At 29.6% G+C, this 7040-nt stretch overlaps 1 long non-coding RNA gene across 1 annotated transcript; it reads left to right on the top strand.

Annotated features, from left to right (window-relative positions):
* Positions 1 to 4023: 4023 nt before the first annotated feature.
* LOC114300751 (uncharacterized) lies at positions 4024 to 6835 on the top strand. Its single transcript, XR_003642763.2, has 3 exons — positions 4024 to 4357; positions 5952 to 6011; positions 6548 to 6835. It is a non-coding gene; the product is annotated as an uncharacterized LOC114300751 (long non-coding RNA).
* Positions 6836 to 7040: the final 205 nt, after the last annotated feature.

Genomic DNA, 7040 nt, shown 5'->3' with positions numbered 1-7040 from the left:
TTTAAAAATTAGTTACTCATTCCACTTTGATCGTCCAAATTTGAATTTAGCACAATTTATCGCAATTTTCATAAAATATTTTTTTATTAATTCGATATACAAATTCATTGCATTTTAAATTTTTATATGAATTAGTAACAAATAACTTCTTTAAAAAGTTTCATAAAAAGAAAAGAAAAAAATCGATTAATTTGAAAATATGATGTAGTGCATACTTCAACTTAGATATTGGTTGAGTTAATGTAGCTTTGGTAGTAGAGCTAAAGTTGATTTGAAATAGTTTTGAGAATAGAGATAATTTGGAATTGATTTGAAATATATTGAATATAATGACTTAAATGTTAATCTTTCATCAATTTTATTTGACATAAATAGACAAATAATTTAAATTAAAAAATTAAAGTTTAAATTGACACGATTAAAAGCTCATAATTTATTTTATTAGAATGGTTAAACAATATTTTTTTTTGAATTTTTTTTTCTATATTTTTAATTTAAAAAAAGAAAAAAATTCAGTGAAATTAATTGGCCCTTTTTATAATAGATAAATTACAAATACATCCTTTATGATTTGCTTAAAATATAGATTGTTCTCTATACTTTAAAAAATTACAAATGCCACCTTATCAAAATATTTTGTTTGACATAATTAACTAAAAAAATAAAATTCCTTATTGATTTACCATACAACAATAAAAAGGCAAAATAGTGAAACATACCTCTCGAATTTTCTAATTTTAAAATAAAGTGTTGTCTCTTTAATTAAAATAAATGTCTCTTAATTTTGTATTGAATCTTGTTTCCTAATAATTATTTTTTAGTCAATAATGAATATTTATAATGTATAAAATAAATTGATCATTCTATTTTATTTCATTCCAACAATATTAGTTTGGAGAAAATATCCAAAAAAAAATTTCAGAGTTTGATCCTTATAACAAAATAAATCTTGAATTTTTAATTTAATCAATTTAAACCTTAGTATTTTGATTTGTTTTCAATCTAAATTATTTATCTATTTTTATTAAGTAAAATTAACACACAAAAGAAAAAGCATTTTAATTACTAAACTTAACGAAAAATGACATTAAATTTAGCAGAATTGGGTAGTTGGGATCAGTGGTTATGGGGGACAATACGAAGACAAATTATTGGGTTGGAACAGTTTGGAATACAAGGCTTAGTTTAGTTTTATAAAAAGAAATTTAAACTATTATAATATCATATGTATGCATTGTAATGTTTGGACCAAAGAACTCTCAAGCAATAAAAGTGTGTCAATAAAAATGAAAGATGTCAATAAAAAACACATAATAAGAAGAAAATATAACAAAAATCGATGTGGTTGGGATCAATGGCTGTGGGCGACAATACAAAGACAAATTATTGGGTTGGATCGGTTTGGAATACAAGGCTTTGTTTAGTTTGATAAAAAAAAAATTAACTATTCTAATATCATATGTATGCATTGTAATGTTTGGACCAGAGAACTCTCAAACAATAAAAATATGTAAATAAAATGAAAAATGTCAATAAAAAACACATAATAGGAAGAAAATATAAAAATTGATAATCATCAAAAGATAGAATGAACCTTATGCATTGTAAAGTTGTTGGCAATGGTAAAGTTTATTTGATCGAAACCGGATACCAGTTAATAAGAACTTTTAGAAAGTTATTGCAGAGACCTAGGTGTTATAAAGTACCGACACTTCAAAATAAGTGTTGCGGTCATGTCGGAAAAGAACACAATTGTCGTCAATTTTGTTGGTGAAAAAGCAATAAATTAAATAAGTTATAATTATCAAATGGACTTAATTTTTTGTGTAGATGAAATACAGAAAGTGTTTGACAAAATGAACAATTCAGCTTATCGAAACGGGTTATGAGGTAGGCCTCATGGGCCAAAATAATGCTCTCTAATCCAAATTTTGAACTGGAGAGGATCTTCCTCTTAATTCGATTCCCTACTCCCTATGAAACCTCTTAAATGAGAGAGAGAGAGAGAGAGAGAAACACAATCACTAATGTAGTTATTTTATATGAGGGAATTCTCTCCGGTCCACTCTTAAATTAGAGAGAGAAAAAAAAACATAATCACTAATGTAGTTATTTTATATAAGGGAATTCTCTCCGGTCCATAATTTGAACTGAAGAGCGTTGTTTAGTCTTATGAGGTCTATCATGGATCTCGTTTTGATAATCCGAACTATTATTTATGTTGGACATTTCATTTTTTATTTCGTGAATACAAAAAAATAATATCGATTCAATAATTATAACCTATTTAATTTATCGCATTTGTCACAACAAAAAAAAGGACAATTGTAATCTATTCAATTTAAATTAATTTTAAACCTGCATCTCTGCTCTCCAAAAGCGAGCTATGCTCCATCCTCATGCTTCAATGCATAATATTAGAGTGCATAATATTTTAATTATTAAAGTATTTGTAATAAGTGAAATATTGTTATACATTTTTATGTATGTTGGAACGTTTAGATTGGATGACTTTTTAATACAATTTTTATTTTATAAAAATTAGTTCGCTTGCATTTAAAATATATATATAATGATTGGAATTGAAAATTATATTATACGATTAATTTTAGATTTGGACTTAAAATGATTACATTGACTCAACACAAAGTGCTTATAAAGTGATAAAATTTTGATCCAGACCGACTCGACCAATGCCCAACTCTTACCCGACCAGTTGGAAAAGGTATAAATAGGAATGGCAATGAGACGAGAAGGGTGAGTTTTACACTCTCTGTTCCCAATCTCCAAATTTTTTTTTTTTTTTCTATTTCCATTTCTCATTCCTAATGAAGACCATTTTTTTTCTACTACCATCCCGCCTCTAATGGGGTTTGGTTTTTCTTGCCCCGCAAATCCATGACCCATTTTCTTGATCAGTAATGTGACATTCATCAAATTTGTTCATGCAGGTCATCTGGATGACAGTATGACAAACTGTTGTAGATGAGTGTAACGATTGCGGTAGACGAGAGTGAAACCAATCGTCCAGCTGGCACAAATTCAAATGGTTCGAGTGACAACATATTCGATAAATAAATCATTTTACTTTCGTGATCCATTCAAAGTTATGTGAATGAAGGAAATGGTGGAAAAGAAGTAAAAAAGGACTCAGATTCACGGAAGGTGACATCCATACTGACATACACTTTTTGAGTGTGAGGATTGTAACATTTGTAACCCTTCTGAGTAGCAGAATAGCCAAGAAAGGCACAACGTATAGCTTTAGGATCAAGTTTTCCATGAGTACGAGGTTGTAAATGAACAAAACAAACACACTGTAGTGACCACACCACGTTTAATGATTAGTACTTAATTAATTAAGGAGATTTGAAATTTTAATTGCCAATTATTCTAATTTAATTTGGGAATTATAAAAAATTATGGAGGTTGATTCGTATATGATTCTATTGAGGATTTATTTTAGAATTAGAGATTGAAAGCCTAAATGGCTCAAGATAGTACAAATGGTGAATTGAATTATTTTAATTTCGAATATCGGACCATATGGGAGTTTAATTAAATATTCAATTCGGATTTATAAAATTGAGATTTGATTAATTGGGTCCAAATTGGAGTTAATTAAGTTATAAGAATTAGGATTTAAGATTATTATGAATTAAATTTATTTATGAGGTGTTCAATTGAATATGTAATTTATTGATGGAGATTTTGGGTTCGATCTAAAATTGAAGGCCTTAATGATGTGAGAAACCAAAATTGAGGACAGTGATAAGTTTAATTTGACATTTGGAGCCTTTTGGGAGTTTGATTAAAATTCTGATTCAGATTGAGAAAACTTTAATATAATTAATTGGGCTCTAATGGAAGTCAAATTAGACAAATTAAATTATGTGGGATTATGATTAGCTATGACTAATTTAATTATGTGCTAATAAAGATTTTTTTTAAGACCATAATTTGAATTATGGAAAATTATGGAACAACCTAGAATTGAGAGTGCATTTGGGTGTGGGTGTGCAGAGAAAATTTAGTGGGTGTGTGCATGTTAAGTGTTGTGCTGGAAGTGCTACCAGAGTGTATGTGTGCACGTGTAATCAAAAACAGGGGATGTGAGTAATATGTGTAATGTGATGAATTGAAGAGTGGAGTATACCATTGAGTCCAAGAACTCAAAAAGAAAAAGAGAAGAAAACTGTGAGAGAGAGAGAAAGAGCTCACATCATCTTTGTTGCTGGAAAAGAGCTTGCTGGAGAGTGAGAATTCAAGATAAACAACTAAGAAAGCAAAGGAGAAATAAAGAAAAGAAAGGAGACTCAAGAATTTGTGATGAGATTTAACCATTCAACAACTCTAGGTAAGATTTCTAACTCCAATCTTTTAGTAAATCCTCCCCTACATCTCAAATCAAGAAGTAATTGGGTTCAATTTCATATAAATAGAAAGAAATTAAGAAAAGAATGAAGAAATTATATTAAGTGGAAGAATCAAAGAAATAACTTAGGGATTTGATCATTTGAGTTTAATTTCTTCACTATTCCATGTAATTTGAATTCTATCTTAACATGGATCATGGAATTTCAAGGTTTTGAGATTTTAATTCATGTTTTATGAGTTGGAATTTGGATTTGATTTGAGGAAAATTAATAAAAATCTAGATTAGAGCAATTCAAGATTTTAATTATGGTTTGAGCTTAATAATGTAGAATTGGTTGGATTTTGATAAATGTTTCATACATGCAAATGATTTTTTAAGAAGTTTATAACCTTAATTTCCTGTTTTGAAGGAAAATAGAAAAGAGCTTGAAGTTAATTTTATGTAATTAAAAAGAAAATCAAGAATTGGAGCTATGTTCTAGAAATTAAATTAGAAATTAATTATTTTGGGTTTAATTTGGAGAGTTATTGTTAAATTAAGCTCCATAAATTAGATGTAACAAGGATTTATTGAATTTTTGATCCATGCAAAGGAGTTAGGTTCAAATTTATGGAAATTAATTACTTTGGGTTTGAATTTAGTTGTCCTAACATGAAATTGAGTTTCAATTGTACATGCATTATGAATTTTTTAAGAGTTTTGGAAGATCAATTCATGTTTTAGAATTTGTGGGTTTGAAATTGGGCTTGATATGAAGAAAATAAATGAAATTTAAATTTGGACAAATATGGAAATAAATTATAACTTATATTTGAGAATCAAAATTTAATTTGATTTTGATTTAAATTTCATACATTCAAATATTTTTGAAAGGGCCTTATAGATTCAATTTTAAGTTTCATGAAATAAAGAAAGAATTGAAAGATGATTTTTAAACGTGAAATCCTAGATTTAAATGTGAATTAAAATTATGGAATTTTGAAGTATAAGTGGAATTAACTTTAAATAAATGTAATTGGGAATGTTTTTGCATATTCGAGTGAGTCATGTGTGAATTTGGCGCCTTGGTAATGTGTTTTGAAATTTAAACAATGGAAAACCTAGAATTTGTCACTATTGCTCGAGTGTAGAATGCAAGCAACCAGTATTTTTGCAGACCAACGGGTCCACTCGAGCGACCAATGTTGCGCTCGAGCGAAGAGTCCTATTTCAAAAAATTTTGAAAAGTCGTTTCATATTTCGATTTCCGTTCTTTTTCACTTCCAAGCATTCTTTGGAAAGAATTATGACTCAATAAGATTAATAAACTACCAATCAACATAAATTAGTTGGTTAAAGAATAAGCCATTGACTTAGTAATAATTGATTAAGAAGCCAGGTAAGAAATTGGTTTATTTAGAAAAGAATAATTTAGTAATGAAAGAATATGTGAAACGAGAACCCGATTCATTTGAATAAAGAAAGAACAAGCGTAGTAGACCTTCGGATTATTTAAACAGAAGACAAGAAAAGTCAAGTTTGATCAAGGAAGTGATATTATGTATCAATGTGTATATGTTATGTATTTGTGTAGGTCATGCACTATTGTCTGCCTGATCTGTCTGCCTTATCTGATCTACTAGCTGAGCCATCTGTGAGTAATAACTCTATAAAGTTATGTTTAACTGTAATTATTTTCTGATGCTATGAAATGATCTGTTTTCTGAAATAAGATGTATTGTATGAATAAATGATTGTCTAAATTTTTGAAATGTATTCGCGGCATCCTTAGTACAAGGCCCTTGCCCGAGGGTAACAATACCGTGGTCTCATGGCCTTTGCCCGGAGGTAATAATACCGTGGTCTCAAAGGCCTTTCCCAGAGGTAATAATACTGTGGCTCAAGTATGTTACAAGTTTCCTGGTACCGGAGGTTCCTTAATGGAACTAACAAGCATGATAATGCTAATGGATGTACCATGTATGATTAAGCATGAACTCTAATTTCTGTATATGATTTGAATAAGAATATGAATATAAACTTGTTTCTGATTGAAATCTGCATATGCATAAGACTCTGTTTGTGATATAAACTCTAATTTCTGACTCTGTGATGGACATCATTCATTAAAACCCTTTACTTTGTTATTATTCACTGTGCTCCAGCTCACCGTATTATTTATGTATGTAGGTGATCAGACGCGTGACCAGGCCTAGAGCTTCTACCTAGACTTTGTTTTGTCAGCCAACCTATGTGCCTCTTGTGGAGCTTCCGGATATGTCAAGTGGTTATGGCTATGTGCATAAAGTTCAAGTCTTGTTTTCTTATTTTTGCTTATTTTGTATTTAGGGCCAAGTCCCTTTCTATCTAGTCTGTATATATATGATGATGTGTAAATGTATGTATATAAAGTTTAAAAATTTTATGTCTCATATAAGTTTGTACAGCTCAATGGATATTGTATAATTGCTATTTGCTTCTGCTAGCCCCTAATATTATGTTAATCTGTCTCAGAGGCCTTCGATAATCCCATGATTACTGGCCTGTTACAATGCTAAACCTATAGGGGTGGGTTTGGGTCGTGACACACACCCAAAAACCCAAGGAGGAAGGGAAGGCGTGGGATAAGCCATAGGAAGAAGTGTAAAAGAAATTTGGAATTGGAGGACACTAGAAGGCATAC

This window comes from Camellia sinensis, chromosome 1, assembly GCF_055761805.1.
Source record: "Camellia sinensis isolate YWXY chromosome 1, ASM5576180v1, whole genome shotgun sequence".
Classification (NCBI taxonomy): domain Eukaryota; kingdom Viridiplantae; phylum Streptophyta; class Magnoliopsida; order Ericales; family Theaceae; genus Camellia; species Camellia sinensis.
Note: the sequence above shows the minus strand (reverse complement) of the source record. Positions and strands in the feature narration are given on the sequence as shown.